This window comes from Macaca nemestrina, chromosome 5 (assembly GCF_043159975.1).
Source record: "Macaca nemestrina isolate mMacNem1 chromosome 5, mMacNem.hap1, whole genome shotgun sequence".
NCBI classification, from domain to species: Eukaryota; Metazoa; Chordata; class Mammalia; order Primates; family Cercopithecidae; genus Macaca; species Macaca nemestrina.
The window spans coordinates 10600370-10616447 of NC_092129.1; the positions used below are offsets into that span (position 1 = coordinate 10600370).

At 37.7% G+C, this 16078-nt stretch overlaps 1 protein-coding gene across 7 annotated transcripts in view; it reads right to left on the reverse strand.

Moving 5' to 3' along the window:
• Nucleotides 1-16078, reverse strand: part of LOC105487510 (mitogen-activated protein kinase kinase kinase 4) — a 194320-nt gene that overhangs the window by 51900 nt on the left and 126342 nt on the right. The window lies entirely within an intron of this gene.

The window sequence follows — 16078 nt, forward strand, 5'->3', positions numbered from 1 at the left end:
ACTGGGAAGATTCAATAATATAAGGACACGTATAAAAATGCATAGTAAATTCTTACAATTTTATGTTGCCTTGGCATGCACTTTGAATCTAACTGGCACCTTCTCATAGCAGAAGCAGGGCTCTGTCACCCTTGACATAGGGTGCAGTTCTACACTGCCTCCCAGTTTCTCAACACGGCTGATCCAGATACCTGCCTTATACAACTTCCTCCTGGTGACCACCTCCCTATGGACAGCTACACACAGCCTGCTTCACTGGATCTGACCCTCCTACCTCTCATGGACAGTGCAGACACAGCACTGTGACTACCTCAGTAACAGCATGACCTCCTGGAACTTGTGCCTGCTTGCTTTAAACCCACCAATTAAACCTCCTGGAGGGAAACCTGTTTGGACAATACCTTGGACTCTATGAAGGCGTTGGCCCATGGGTCCCTCCCTCTCTCCCTGCTTGCATTTCCTGATCTCTGCGTGAGCAGCCTCTAGGTGTGCCGTGTACCCTCCAGAACCTGCAAGTAATAAAATCTTTATTTCCATCTTGTGTCTCTTCTAATCATTGAAAGGGTGCTCTCCATCTTAGAGATTCAATATTAAGACTAAGAAATGTAATTACAATAATAATTCTGATGTCATGCTGTGTGGATCTGACAAATCCACAATAAAGTCCATGTGGAAGAAAGTAATGCGCAAAAATAAAAACAGCACAGAAACTTCTGAAAAGAAAGAATGGGCAAAACTGTCCTACAAGATACCAAACCTTACTAATAAGCCTACTCTATTTAAAATAGAAAAATCCTGCACAGTAATAAACAGATCAGAACACAGAAACATACCCAATTATCTATAATTTAATGTTAAAAAAAAGGTAGGCAGCAGTTTAAAGAAGTTGGAAAATAAGGGTCATCTAATATATGTTATAAGCAATTAACAGAAAAATAATGACATGCTTACCTCATACTATACCTCACAGTATCACAAGTAGCATTCATTTCTAAAATTATGTATTTTAGAAATTCTTACTGGTTATTATGGGAAATCGAAGTATGTATTAAACACAAAAATACATGCTGAACAATACATTTGGAAAAAGAAATTCCCAATGTAGTAAAATCTAAAGATAGAGTTCTGCATTAGGTTAAACTATATAAAAATTCTCAGTTTCAATCATTGAAAATGATCAAATATTGGCAATTTAGTACAGGTCAAACTGAAAAAAAGAATTATGGGGAAAAGTGGCGGTAACAGGGTTTCAATTCCCCTTCAACGTCCTCTCATAAAAATGGAGCAATGAGGACAGCAAAACCAAAACTCTATGAGAAAAACTTTCAACAAAACTAGATGAAAAGCGGTCTTCATGACTCCCCAAAGAGAAGAGGTGGCGGGAAAACCATGAACAATTCCAAGCGCCATGTGGCATCAGCATGAGTGGAGGGAAGCAGAGGAAATTAACAGGGTGTCTGATGGGCGTAAAGGGGCAGATTCCCAAGTCATGATGAGTGCTCTATGAAAAGCTCAGAGAGTCTACAGAGAACTTCTGTGAAATTAGGACTTATTTTGGCACTATTCATGAGTGAAGGCAAGGAGTTGGCAGTAAGGTCTGAAAGGGCTGGAGTGGTTTAGGCCCCATAATATCTTAAATCTAGTATCCAAAATTCCCTTCCAGGAATTTTGGGCTCCACACCAAGAAAAAAACTGCTCAACTGAAATCCAACTCCCCAGTAAAGGATAATAGGAGGAAAGGGAAGAGGAGATCAAGAACATGGGAAGAACAGTCCACAGACCTCAAACAGTAACAGACCTCAAACAGTAACAGAGAAGATGGTTTGAAACTTGAGAAGAAGGTACTGAGAGCCCCGATCCCAAACACTTTCCTAACTCCCTCTCTCCTTTAAATTCATGGTAACAAGTATCATGTTTAAAAATAAGCAACAGAAAAAAACTGTTGTAGAATCTAGCACAAGGTTATTAAAAGCAGAGAGAGAAAAAGGAGAATAATCCTCCAGACAGTGAGCACTTGCCAGAAAGATATGTCCACTAAACAGATGAGAACTGTAGCCCGATTTCTGAAATAAGCTAAAAGAAATGAAGAAAATCATAAAAAATATAAAAGAATGACAAAAATTAGAATTTAAAAAAAAAAAACCAGTGATAGAACTCAGAATTTAATTTTTAAATCAAAAATCAAGTCAATTTTATTTCCCAAATCAAAAACAAACTAGAAGGCACATAAGAGCAAATAAACAAAACAGGTAATACCTTCACAGAAATGAGGTCAACAAAAGAAAACTTTGTAACTCAAAAAGAAACTAAGAAAAAGAAAAGGTCTGAAATGAAGTGACAGAGAAGGCAGGCAAAGTAGATCCAAAATATATAAAGAGCCGTTCCCAAATAGAATTGGGTCAGTGAAGCAAAAAAAAATGTGAAACTGTAAGTTAAGAAACTCACGAGAAATTTAAAAACTGACAAAAAAACAAAACTATGGATTAAAAGTATATACCATGTATCTGAAAATATCAAATTGGAAAAACCAACACCATGTAAAACCAGCAGAGTTTGAAGACCAAAAAAAAAAAAAAAAAAAAAAAAAAAAAAATCTTTAGGTATTCAGCAAACAAACAAAACAAAGGTAAGTGGAAACAAAAAATCACATTGTCATCAGACCTTTCAACATCAATGCTTCCTGTCAAAAGACAATGAATAACAAATTGATCCAGGGAAAGAAAATATAAACCAAAGACTTTATGGACAGCCAAACAAACTTCCAAGTATAAATGTTGCAAACTGTTAGAAACATGGAAGAACTCAGGAAAGGCTGTCCTCCTGAGTCCTTACTTAGAAATCTACTAAAGAACAGGTGTCACTTAACCAGAATGACGCAAGAGACTGGGACATACTAATTAAAAATGAGCCTTTAAACAAAATGCGAAACTTCTATCTACATGTCTATTATAAATATTTTATCTACACACATACACACAACCCTGAAGAACTGAGACTAAATGACAGCTATGAGGGAGAAAGTACTGTCATACATGGCTGTATGACCTGACAACATAGATATACCACACCACTAACATCTGGGGAAAAGGAAAGGGCATATGAAAGACCTTAGCATTTCACTGGCAGTAAAAGAAAATTACTTCAAAAGAAAACTTGAGAAATAAAAGGATAATTCCAATAGCTCAAAGTTGGGAACTAAGAGATTAAAAAATTGAAGGGGGGATATTAAGGGTATTATGTAAAGATATTAATACAAAGACATCTTGGGGGAAATAAACTCATCTTAAACATTAAAAGTAAATAAATAAACAAAACTACATACTTCCAAAAAGCTTACACTAAGAAATAGAAGGATAAAACATAAAATGTTTTAAAAGATTATCCCTGTCAGAGAAGCTAAACTTCTTTGAGAATACATTTAGATTTTCTTGTAAAATCAAGTATTTTACATAATTGTAATAAAAACAAATTAAAAACCAACATCTAAAAATAAAATTTTAGGAAATCTATGAATAGATCAACAAAATGTGATATAGCCATACAATGGAATATTATTCAGCCATAAAAAGAAATGATACATACCACAGCAAGGATGAGCCTTGAAAACACTATGCAAATGAAAGAAGCCAGTCTCAAAAGACCACATACTGTATGACCCCATTTATATGACCCCAAATATTAAGAGACAGAAAGTAGATTAGTGGTTGCCTAGGGATGGGGCTAATGAGCACAGGAATTGTGGAGGTGACAGCTAAAGGGTACAGGACTTCGTTTAGGGGCAATGAAAACGTTCCAAAGTTAGACAGCGAGGATGGCTGCAGTGGCGATGGTTGCACAACTCCAAATATAGAGAACCACTGAACACTTTAAAACAGTGAATTTTATGCTATGTAAATTATATCTCAATAAAGCTATTATTTTGGAAATACAGTAGAAAAAAAGAAGAGAATGTAATTGTGTATCTAGTCAGAGGCAGAGCCACGAGAAGAAATGTTCCAAAAGTCTTTACAATGCAGTTATCTGATGTTACATCCACAGAGGGTTATAACCTAAGGATGGTCAAAAACAAAACTGGAACTGGTTTCCAATAATCACACTGAGATGACTGTGTATTCTGGAATACAGTCGGTGTCTGATATTTTATCATGCTGGTATCACAGAATATTAGGCCTCTCAATAAAAAAGAAAGGTGGTGATATATGGATTAAGTTAGAAGAGATTAAGCAAAAATCTGAAATCCTGAATCTGAATCAGAAGTATCAGAAAGGACTTGTGATACATTTTGTGTACGTATTTTCATCTGTCCAGTAAAGAGTAAAACAATGACAAGCCACAATTTCAGTTGCAATGAACAATGCTGGTGTCCAGACTGTGGTCTTAGAATACACCATTTCTCAATAAAAGGAACTAGGGTTCCTTAAAAATATATCTGATTCTCAGCAGCCAGGCGCAGTGGCTGGTACCTGTACTCTCAGCACTCTGGGAGGCCAAGGTGGGCAGATAACTTGAGGTCAGAGTTTGAGACCGGCCTGGCCAACATGATGTAACCCCGTCTCTACTAAAAATACAAAAAAATTATCTGGGTGTGGTGGCACATGCCTGTAATCCCAGCTCTCAGGTGGCTGAGGCACGAGAACCACTTGAGCCCGGGAGACAGAGGTTGCACTGCACTCTAGCCTGGGCAAAAGAGACTCCGTCTCAAAAAAAAAAAAAAAAAAAAAAAGAAAGAAAAAGAAAAACGAAATATATCTGACTCAGCCTGCAACAGATACACAGTGTCAGACTAGAATAGCCAGTTACACTAAATAGCATGGAAGCTATCAAAGGGCTGTGAAAAAAGGAGTCAAGCCAATTGAATATGTTTCCATTATCCAAAGATGGGACGTGAACATTAATTATAATAATTAATAATTACTTCAATAGATTACAGTAATGACATCCACAGATTGAGACATACCAAATGTGTTTAAATTCATGAGTTCAAAATCATACTTACAACAATATTTAGTCACCAATAAACCACATTATTATTTTTAAAAATAGTAAATAAAAGGGAAAGAATCAAGCACATTTATCTTGCCATTTGTGTCAACTATTCCACTAAGTAACCATAAAATAGGTGAGGAAAAGTTTATCCTTTTAGCAATATCTAATAAGTGAAATGAATAATAAAGAAGCTAATAAATGAATAAGAAATGAGAGAATTAGAATATCCTCTTTTGAGCCCTTAATGAATTAAGGAATCTAGGCAATGTTCATCAACTACTACTAATGGCACAAATAGTCAGATATGTGTGTCCTGGGAAAGTAGTGTTAATACAATCAACAATTTTAAAAAATCCTGAATTTGATCAAGCCACTCTATTTTACAGCCAATTCACAGAGAAGACACAGAAAATAGAAACATGTGGGCCAACTGGGACACAATCATAAAAAATTCAGACCCTACAGGATAAACAACTCTGCTATACGGCAAAAAAAAAGGGCAGGGGAGAATCTATAGACTAAAACACTTTAGAAATATAATGAACAATGACAACACATGGACATTATTTGCAAACTGATTCAAAGTGTAAAAAGAAAACCATGACAATTATAAAATTTTAAAATAATCTCTGAGTACAAATAAAATAAGGTAGTCATAAAATAATAACAGACATGACTATATAAAAATGTGAAATTTCTATACAGTGGTATCCTAAGCAAGTTAAAAGGCAAATTGAAAGAAATATTTACAACCATCATAGAAAAATGAATAAAATTCATAAATAGTTCCAACAGATCAATAATAGAAAGGCAGCCTAACAGAAAATGAGCAAAATAAATAAAAAAGCGAAAAGAAATGCAAATGGCCAATAAACATGAAAAACAGGCTCAGTGTCACCAGAAATGAAGAGAAAGATTTAGGCTGGGTGCCAGTGGCTCACACCTGTAATCCCAGTACTTTGGGAGGCTAAGGTGGGCAGATCACTTGAGGCCAGGAGTTCGAGACCAGTCTGGCCAACATAATGAAACCCATCCCTACTAAAAATACAAAAAATTAGCCAGGTGTGGTAGCACATGCCTAATCCCAGCTACTTGGGAGGCTGAGGCATGAGAATCGCTAGAACCTGGGAGGTGGAGGCTGCCATAAGCTGAGACTGTGCCACTGCACTCCAGCCTGGGCAACAGTGTGAGGCTCTGACTTAAAAAAAAAAAAAAATCAGTCAATCAATCAATGAAATTACATTTTTTGCTGATCATGGTTACAAAATGAGGAAAAATCAAATTTCTTCTATACTGTTGGGTAAAGTACACATTAGTACAGTCTTTTTGGAGAGCAATTTGGCAACATATATCAAAGACGTGAATGTGCATACCCCATGACCTAACAACTCCATTTCAATTAACCATTCTTACAAAAACAACAGAATAAGTTCATAAAGGGGTGTGTACAAGAATGTGGCTACATTGTTTACACGAGCAAAAAAAATTAAATTTCCATCAAGAGTGAAATAATTATGGTACATTCATATAATGGAATACCATGTAGCAGTTAAATGGAATTTAACAACCATATATGTGTATATATATATGTATCTCCAAAGTAGACAACATGGGAGAAACCCCTCAAGTTGTAGTATGATATGTACAGCATTATCACATTTGTTTTAAATAATTACATGTATTACATAACAAAGAGATAATTTATAGAACCACAAAAAACTCTAGAAAATATAAACCAGATGATAATTACTCTGAGCAGTGACAGAGGACAGGAACTTTAAAAATATACTCCAATAAATAAAATAAAAGCATACTGTTTTTAAAAATGAAGTGTTAGATACAAATAGCCTTTACATTACCCTTCAAAAGTCAGTTTCTGTGATTCTATACTGGGATCCTATCACAAACTGAAATTCCTACACAGGCCCAGTAAGTGATTTAAACAGGTGCACTTGGGTGGCCATAAGACGAACCATGGATACTGTGGTAACTGGAGCCCTTATGCTGCTAGTCATGTGGGAATGTGGACCCAGTGTTGACAGACTTCCCAGTATTTCAAGGAAAACACAAAATCTGGATTTTCCCACGTAAAAATGTTAGACACTAAGTCAAAAAATATTTAAAACACTGTGTGGGACAAAATGTAACTTTGGGGGACTGTACACTGTCAAGAGCATACATGGCTTTATAGCCAGAGCTCTGGGTTCATATCCAGGCTCTGCCACTTCTTAGGTGTGTGACCTGATAAGTTACTTGCCCTCTTCCTTGCCCCAGCATACAGCCAGGGTTCAGTTAATGCTAGCTACTAGTCTTCATAATATTACTATTGTGCTGTTGTTATCATGGGATCCAGTTCTCAGCTGAAAGCTGATGACTTCTGGCTTACCTGTGATATTATATTAGTTTGAGTCAGTTTGCTCATTATAGCCCAAAATAATGTACACAACCTCCTACTTTCCTTTGCATGTTGGTATGTTCAAGAAAACAGAAAACCAGTTGGGCGCGGTAGCTCATGCCTGTAATCCCAGCACTTTGGGAGGCCGAGGTGGGCGGATCACGAGGTCAGGAGATCGAGACCATCCTGGCTAACATGGTGAAACCCCGTCTCTACTAAAAATAAAAAAAAAAAGTAGCTGGGCGTGGTGGCAAGCACCTGTAGTCCCCGCTACTCAGGAGGCTGAGGCAGGAGAATGGCGTAAGCCAGGAAGTCAGAGCCTGCAGCGAGGTGAGATCAGGCCACTGCATTCCAGCCTGGGCGACAGTGAGACTCCATCGAATGAATAAAAGAAGGAAAGAAAGAAAGAAAGACAGACAGACAGACAGACAGAAAGACAGAGAGACATAAAGACAGAAAGACAGAAAGACAGACAGACAGAAAGAAAGAGAAGAAAGAAAGAAAGAAAGAAAGAAAGAAAGAAAGAAAGAAAGAAACAAAGAAAGAAAGAAACAAAGAAAGAGAAAAGAAAAGAAAAACAGAAAACCTAATGGCAAATGAGCAAGTATGTGCTTGTTGGTGGTGTCATTCAATTTAAAAGTTCTTGTAATCTCATGAAATCAGATAGGGAATGATTGAAACAAGTAAAAAGTTAACTCTAACAACTGTATTAAGCAGCATGATCTTAACGGCATGGGGCGGAGGAGCACTGGAGCCTAATCAGTGTTTCTAGTGAGCACCAGAACTACACTGCGGCTGGTCTGGCTCCACGTGAGGCACGCAGGAGGTTTGTTAACAATGTCAGTGCTCACATCCCCCACTGGGAGATTCTGATTTGTCCTACTCTCAGAATGGCTAGGCACACGTATTTTCAAAAAGCCCTCTAGGTAATGCTGAGGCACAGCCAGGTTTGGAAACCATTTAGCATGAAGTCTGGTACCCCAGAATTCTGAACTTGAATCCCTCTAACAATCTATAGCTCTGTGATTTTTGTGACAGTTATCTACTATACCTAAACTGGTTTCTTCATTTGTAAAATGTAAATACACCACCACTTCACAGGGTTGTTGACTCTGGCACACTGTAAGAGTCAATAAATGGTAGCTGTTGTTATAGATTTTCTAGTTTCTAGATGGTTTGTCTGCTTTGAGTATAAATGGCAACCTCTTCAGTATTTCCTGTGTGTACAGGAAAAAAGTAGCACAACTATTGTTAGAATCCAAAGACAAAGAGTATTTCATTGGCCATTAAATTTATAATAACTACATGATCATTTCCAATTCTATAGAAAACAATCAAGACAGTAACCAAAACAAAAATATGTGGCCGGGCGCGGTGGCTCAAGCCTGTAATCCCAGCACTTTGGGAGGCCGAGACGGGCGGATCACAAGGTCAGGAGATCGAGACCATCCTGGCTAACACGGCGAAACCCCGTCTCTACTAAAAACACAAAAAATTAGCCGGGCGAGGTGGCGGCGCCTGTAGTCCCAGCTACTCGGGAGGCTGAGGCAGAAGAATGGCGGGAACCCGGGAGGCGGAGCTTGCAGTGAGCTGAGATCTGGCCACTGCACTCCAGCCTGGGTGACAGAGCGAGACTCCGTCTCAAAAAAAAAAAAAAAAACAAAAAACAAACAAAAAAAAAATATTCCTAATATTTGAGGCAACAAAGTCAGACAATTATACATTTTGTACATTACATTAAAACATATTCGTCTTTCTCTTCTGAAAATAAAGTTCATAAGGAAATCAAAAAAGGAGCACAAAATAACCATATTACAGTATTTTGTATTTAACATTTTAAATTGCACAAAACCCACAGAACTATACATTATAGAGTGAACTTTAGAGTATGCATATTTTAAAAAGTCAACCAGGATTTTGCAGAATCCCAGGATGCAATGCAGATGAAATAAATGAATCTAATTAAATTACAAAAGTATGATACCACCTCACTGAGGAAGGTGAAGGAAAAAGGTGCTGACCTAAGTTACTTTGGAGAATAGTGTTTTGACTAAGGTTAAAGACAAAAGGAACTTGACTGAAAAACCCCAGTTGATAAATTTATTCCTCACAGGGGTACCAGTTAGCAATTCTGAAACTACTTTACATGTATGGTAGGGTTGAATAAACATGTAATTAATTGCAGTCACGGGAGCCAGGCTTATCATTGTAAGAGAAGTAAGTTACAGATAAGCAAGGGAGGAAAGTCAGAATGAACCTTGTGTTGGATTAGAGCCAGAGACATCAGTATGAACTCATGGTTATTTCAGATTGATAGATATAGAATTACAAATCTGTGTATACACAGGTTAGAAGACATACCTGTATTTTCTAATTCTGTCACTGAGAAGGCCCAAAAGCAATGACACCCTGATAGCAACGAACACACCCAGTGCCCACATCTTCATTTCTAAATACCATTATCCAGTAAAACGAACCAGAGGACAGAAAGAGGGAAAAATACAAGACAAGCCCAGAGCATCTTGTGATGCCGGAAAGTAAGAAATGATTCAAAAAGCAAATCAAAAGGAAAATAATACAACAAAGGAGGGGCGCGTATCAAAGGACACAGAAGGCAACTGAAAGAGCTCCAATGGGCTAAAAGAAGAACAGCTTGAGCAACAAAATCAGTAACAATGGGATTGGATTATAACTCAAAGCAAAAACAACAGAAAACATTTATGAGTCCATACTGATATAAATGACCAAATAAATGAGAAGAAGCAAAACTTCCGCCTGGAGAAATTCCAAGTATACATTAGATACTCCCCGCTCCAGGAGGTAGAGATTAATTTCCTCCCCTTGAGAGTGGGTTGAGCGTAGTGACTTACTTCCAAAGTAGAGTATGGAAAGGAACACATGGTAACTCCTGGAGAAACCTGGCAGACACCACCTTAACCAAGTGATCAAGGTTAACATTACCAGTGACAATGCAATGCGACTGGGGCATTTCAACTCTGTGGCATCCATCCCCAAGCCCATCACCCCAGTCTAATCATGAGAACACATCAGACAAATTCAGATTCGTGGACGTGACAACTAAATGCAATATGGTGTCCTCAACTGGTTCCTAGAACAGAAAAGGGAATTAGTAGAAAAAGTGGGAAATCCAAATAAGTTTATTAACAGCACTTTGTATCAAAGTTAATATATTAGTTTTAACAAATGTATAGGGTAAGTGAGAAGTAGTATTAAGGGGTGCTGGATGAAGAGCATATAAGAATTCTGCACTATCTTTGCAAATTTTCTATCAATCTGATATTATTCCAAGATGAAAAGTTTGTTCCAAAAAATAGAATTGTATGGAGTAGTTTTGATATTAAGGATAAATCTTTTATATATGTTTACATGGTTTTAATTTCTAAGCTAAATTGAACTGTAAATAGTATTACAAAACCCATCCTTAGCTACAGTAGCTGTTGGGAAGGTCACCTGGAAACTACTGGACTGCTGAGATGACTCTTGTTAACTTTTAAGCAGGGTTGGGAAGGGTCACCACACAAGCACATCTAATGAAGGAGGAGCAAGAGTTGGAGGCGAGACAATCCCTGTCAGAGGGAGACCATGCTACACTATGAAATGGCTGATACATTCATCCCTAACACCCAAGATCAGCAACACTCAGACTAGAAGAATTGGCATGACGGCAAAGTGGGAAAAATAAGTACAAACAATAAGATCCTGGGATGTTCTAAACAGCAGTGGAATAAGAGAAGTAGAAGATAAATGCAAAAATATAAAAAACATCTTGGATTGTATCTGGGCCCACAAATGGATACGGGGGAGGGCAGGTTTCCTCTTCTTTTTTCCTATGATATTACGGTAGTCCTTACAGTCAGGATAAAACTGCAGCTGGTATTATTAGTTCAGTTATATGGATTTAAATAAGCTTCATTTGATAATCTGAGACTGTCTTATTTACAACACTGTTCTATAGATCAGTATTTTCAAGATCCCAAACAACTGCCTATTCAAGGGAACTTTGGAAACTAATCCATGTGTTTCAATTAGAGACTGCCTATGTAACTAGAAATGTGTTCTGAGGAAATCAATTTACAGAAGGTACGGAGCTACAACTTCACATAATTTTGAACAAACCATTAAAGGTATTTATGGCATTCATATTATGAAAACAAACTGCAGATTTTTTTTTTTTTTTAGTATCACTAGTTGCAGTTCTTTTAAAAGATTTTGAAACATAATAAAGTTTTAGAGAAAAATTATTTTGGGCCAGGTGCGGTGGCTCACACCTATAATCCCAACACTTTGGGAGGCAGAGGCGGGTGGATCACCTGAGGTCAGGAGTTTGAGACCAGCCTGACCAACATGGTGAAACACCGTCTCTACTAAAAATACAAAAATTAGCCAAGAGTAGTGGCACATGCCTGTAATCCCAGCTACTCTGGAGGCTGATGTAGGATAATCGCCTGAACCCCCAAGGCAAAGGTTGCAGACAGCTGAGATGGCGCCATTGCACTCCAGCCTGGGCAACAAGAGCAAAACTCTGTCTCAAAAAAAAATTATTTTGTAAAGCATGCTTACAAACAAAGGGAAATTAAACGTAACATCACATGTGCTTTGCAAACACTGGTTACAAGCAATTTAATAAAAAAAAATAAAGACATAGATAAGAAAAATCAAATATCACACGTGTATTTCTTTTCTACAAAATCCTTCACCTATATTCATTCCTATTATCACCGAAACCATAAAAACTGCAAAATATGCATTATGTACAATCTGTGGTACCTTGTCAGTTCAGATATTTTAACAATTAACAAAAACACTGGCCAGGCGCGGTGGCTCACACCTGTAATCTCACCACTTTGGGAGGTTGAGGCAGATGAATCACTTGAGGTCAGGAGTTTGAGACCAGCCTGGCCAACATGGTGAAACCCCCATCTCTAAATTAGCCAGGCGTGGCAGTGCACACTTGAAATCCCAGCTACTCAGGAGGCTGAGACAGGAGAATTGCTTGAACCCGGGAGGCGGAGGTTGCAGTGAGCCGAGATCGTCCCATTGCACTCCAGCCTGGGCAACAGAATGACCCACTGCACTCCAGCCTAGGCAACAGAACGAGACTTTGCCTCAAAACAAACAAACAAAAAACAGTCCTTAAACCTAAAAGGTTTTACTGCCTAAAATGTATGCCCTTAAAATTTACAATTATTTGGCAGAGGTTAAAAGGCAGAATACATTTTAAAAATAAAAGTATAATTGCACCCACATGGATTTACAGTTAGCTTTAAGGAAGAAAAAGTAATAAAACTTCTAAAAGTAAAAGTTTGTGGTTGACTTGTATAGCATTTTACCATTTAATATGATTTGGATCTGTGTCCCCACGCTATGTTGAACAGTAATCCCCAGTGTTGGAGGTGAGGCCTGGTGGGAGATGACTGGATCATGCGGGTGGGTTTCTTGTGGTTTAGAACCATCCCATTGGTGCTGTTCTCATGATGGTGAGTGAGCTGTCAAGAGATCTGGTTGTTTAAAAGAATGGAGCACCTTCACCCCGCCCATGCTCCTGCCATGACAAATGCCTGCTCTGGCTTTGCCTTCCATCATGACTATAGCTCTCTGAGGCCTCCCCAGAAGCTGATGCTGCCTGCCATGCTTCCTATACAACCTATGGGACCATGAGCCAATTAAACCTCTTTTCTTTATTCATTACCCAGTATCAGGCATTTCTTCACAGCAGTGTGGGAACACATAAACCACTTACCACATATCTTTTTCAGCCTCACAACCACCATCTTGTGAGGTAGGTAAGATGGTAGTATTATACCCATTCTACAAATGCAAAGGCTTCGAGTCAAAAAGATTCCTATTTACAACATTCTGTGGTGAGAAAGGGTCACAGTGAGGAATGAAACCCACTTAATGGACTTCAAAATTGTGACTCTTTTCCTGACATACCAAGTAAAATGACTAAAACAAACATGGGAGTGGGGGACTGTACACATATTCACACACATACCCACGTACACATACACATGCCTCCCTTTACAGAAATTATGTTCCTAAAGTGGGAATAAAAATAAAATCTTACTTTCCCACTAAGTTAATCAGAATTGTAGAGCCTTATCTTTTGTTAGTTTGGATTAATCACTAATACGAAGAAGTTCCACTTTGGCTCTCTGTTACTCTTTCATTATTTGATGAACACTTAGCATTTTATGAACCAAAATTTAAAACAGGGGCTTCTGTAGTTCATTTTTTGAAAAGCAAACAATCCACACAAAATTCTAATAAAGTCTTTCATTTATACACTTTATAAACTTTGAATTTGTGTTTCTTTTTTTCTATAACAAAGATGACCTCTTCAGTGAAATTTCAACTGGTCAAACCAAAGAACTACAACTCAGATAAGAATTCAAAACTCTGGGGAAACTATTATTGTCTTTTTTTCAATGTGAGTTCTAATATAAAATGTAGTGCACCTGTTCTCAATCTTTTCTTGCTATAACATATCTAAGGGATACAATCCTCATTAGTAGCAATCGTTAATCACCATGAAGAGCCTGGAGAGGAAGAAGACAATCTGGGGAGGGAGGGTGGGTGAAGCAGTTTACAGAAGCCTGACATGTCCACCCCACCCCTGCCCCACCGTGGCCTCTTCTCACGTGCTGCTCTCCTATGAGAACCACTGAATTAGAGGTGAGGTTATACAGTCGGCCCTCTGAATCCGTGGGATACGCATCCGCAGATCAAGAATGTTTGAAAAAACATTAAAAATAAGAATACAACAATAAAAAGTAATACAAGCTACTCGGGAGGCTAAGGCAGGAGGACTGCTTGAGCCTAGGAGTTTAAGTCCAGCCTGGGCAACATAGTGAGATCCCGTCTCTAAAACAGTAATAGTAATAATACAAATAAAAAAGATACAGTATAACAACTATTTACATAACACTGACATTGTGTTAGGTATTATAATCTAGAGATGATTTAAAGCAACAGGAGGATGTACATAGGTTGTATGTAAATACTACACCATTTTATATAGGGACTGGAGCATCCAAGGATTTGGGTGTCCACAGGGGTCCTGGAACAAATCCTCCGGGATAAGATACCAAGGGATATCGGTACTGCCAGGACTTTTTTCTTCATTCAAGTTACTTCAAAATCAGCGGTCACAATACAAATTAAACATCAACCCTGTCTTGCCAACATATGTCCTTAATGAAATTAAACCACTCCAGCCATTCATGTTTAAGATTTCCAATCAAAATAATATTCAAAGTAAATCTCTTAAAATATAGCTACAAAGCACTGGTTCGTGTTGTAAACATCCTCCTGAATTCATGTGAATGCTTAACCCTTTCTCCTAAGGGCTCATAATCTGGCTGTCAGAATAAAATATTAAAATCTTGCAAACTCAAGTTCTCTTCAGGTGTTCTCCACAGTTTCCGAGTTGTTTATCATTTATGAATTTAAAGCAAGCCAGGTTCTGTAAAAAAACTGAAGTTAAAAAAATTAAAATAACAAGTATATACAGTTAGCTCTCCATATCTGTGGGTTCCACATCCATGAATTCAACCAAGTGCAGATCAGAAATATTTGGGAAGAAAAACTACATCTGTATTGAACATGTACAAACTTTTTTCTTGTCATTATTCCCTAAACCATACAGTATTAACAACCATTTACATAGTGTTTATATTACATACGGCATTACACATAATCTAGAGATTATTTAAAGCATACGAGGCTGTGCATTGGTTAAACACAAATACTGCATCATTTTGTATCAGGGACTTGAGCATTTTAGGATTTTGTGATTCGTGGGAAGTTCCAAAACCAAACCTCCTCTGATACCGAGGGGACTGTACATATGTATGTATATAGCCACTAAAATTCAGAATCACAGACTTCACACAGGTATCAGGTATTGTAAAGATTTGGGTTTCACTTTTAGCCAGATCAACGTGCAGACTCACGAGAAGAGCAAAATCACTTGTACAGTACTATTTTGGACTCTCAAGAGCGATATCCCACAAAATGCCCTTTTCTAGTATTAACACCCTTTACAATAAGGAATTTATAACACGTCAAGCTATCAAAAGCAAATCTATACTGTTTTCAAGTCACTTCCTCTAGTGGGCACATTCCTCTCACAAAAATCTACACATCTCGAAACACATATTGGACAACAATCAGGACTTCCCTTAAACTTTCATCATCTGCACTCAACACTTTAACCTTGCCAGATAGTGTTGGCTTTTTCCCTTTGATCATTCTGACATTTCTCTATAATTTACATCTCTTTAAAATACAGTGACCAAAACTTGACATGCTAATCAAAAGAGAGAAAACAACTTCAAAGGATAAAGAAAGAACTTTCTCTGTGACCTTGGGTGCCCTATTCATTTAAAATACCTGAGTGTGATGTGGACTTTTTTTCCTGACTCACATGCAGCTTGTCATCATCCACGACTATGACTTTCTTCCTTCCGTCTTTATTTATACCCAGCCTGTCCTCTGCCATCCTCTATTTACGTGGTTGAACTTATTCCCTCCACATACCACCTGGCACTTAATGCACCAAATTTCATGCAGTTTTCATAGATATATTTCTTATTTATCATAGTACTTTACAGAAATGCTTAAATGTGCAATTTATAACTGTCATTTGTGCTAAAAATATTAGAATATGAAAGT